The 890-nt window shown below is 32.6% G+C and overlaps 1 non-coding gene across 1 annotated transcript; it reads right to left on the bottom strand.

The window, feature by feature from the left end:
• Nucleotides 1-214: 214 nt before the first annotated feature.
• Trnay-gua lies at nucleotides 215-306 on the bottom strand. The gene is given in 2 exon segments: nucleotides 215-250; nucleotides 270-306. It is a non-coding gene; the product is annotated as a tRNA-Tyr (tRNA).
• Nucleotides 307-890: the final 584 nt, after the last annotated feature.

The raw sequence follows: 890 nt of genomic DNA, 5'->3' as shown, positions 1-890 counted from the left end.
AGACTGAAAGTAAACCACGCGCATGTCGGTGAGTGAGACTCTACACTCACAAGACTTAATTTGTTGTAACTCTTTTAATTCATTTTAATTATATTCGAACTAATTTTAATTGTAGCTACTTACTTGAAAAGTTTACAAAATCGTGTTATTGCAAAATAATATTTTATATATAGGATGGGTGGATGAAAATATTCATGTAACTTTCAAAAATAATTCCTTCGAGCCGGATTTGAACCAGCGACCTATGGATTTCAGCGTATACTTTCACTCTACAGTCCACCGCTCTACCAACTGAGCTATCGAAGGAGCTGAGGTAGAGAGAGTCAATATTCTTACATATGAACATTGTAAATACGTTGATAATTTTAAAAGCTGTAACATTATTTAGAGTGTATAAAACTTTGAGCCCCTACAAATATAAATGTACAAAAATTTAAATACTACACGCCATTCGGTTTTCCTGTTACATAAACTTTACAGAAATCTATTGAAATACGTTAATGGAGTTACAGAAATGTCTATTTATATCTTCAGGTGTACATATTGAAGGTAGGTAATATAGGTGGGTTTTATTTCTGTTGACTATTTTATTTCATGGGTTCATATCTGTTTCCTCTGTTATTTTCTCGTTGTCATCACAACATCAATTTTAAAGTATTCCCTAACGTTCAACTCAATCCAAGGAGTTACTTGCAACATAATGTAACTCAGTGTTCCAAATATTCTATAGGTCATCGCGAATAGGTGGACAGAAATGAAAATTTTCCAGCCTCTCAAAGTGATAGACTTCGCTAAAGCTCAGCCATTAAAATAGCTGGAATAAACAAGAAGGCATTATACAATGATAATATTATAAGGTATTATTGGAGAAGTGAACACATTAAACATAC

The sequence above is a fragment of the Homalodisca vitripennis genome, chromosome 3 (assembly GCF_021130785.1).
Source record: "Homalodisca vitripennis isolate AUS2020 chromosome 3, UT_GWSS_2.1, whole genome shotgun sequence".
NCBI classification, from domain to species: Eukaryota; Metazoa; Arthropoda; class Insecta; order Hemiptera; family Cicadellidae; genus Homalodisca; species Homalodisca vitripennis.
This window is presented reverse-complemented; position numbering and strand designations above follow the sequence as displayed.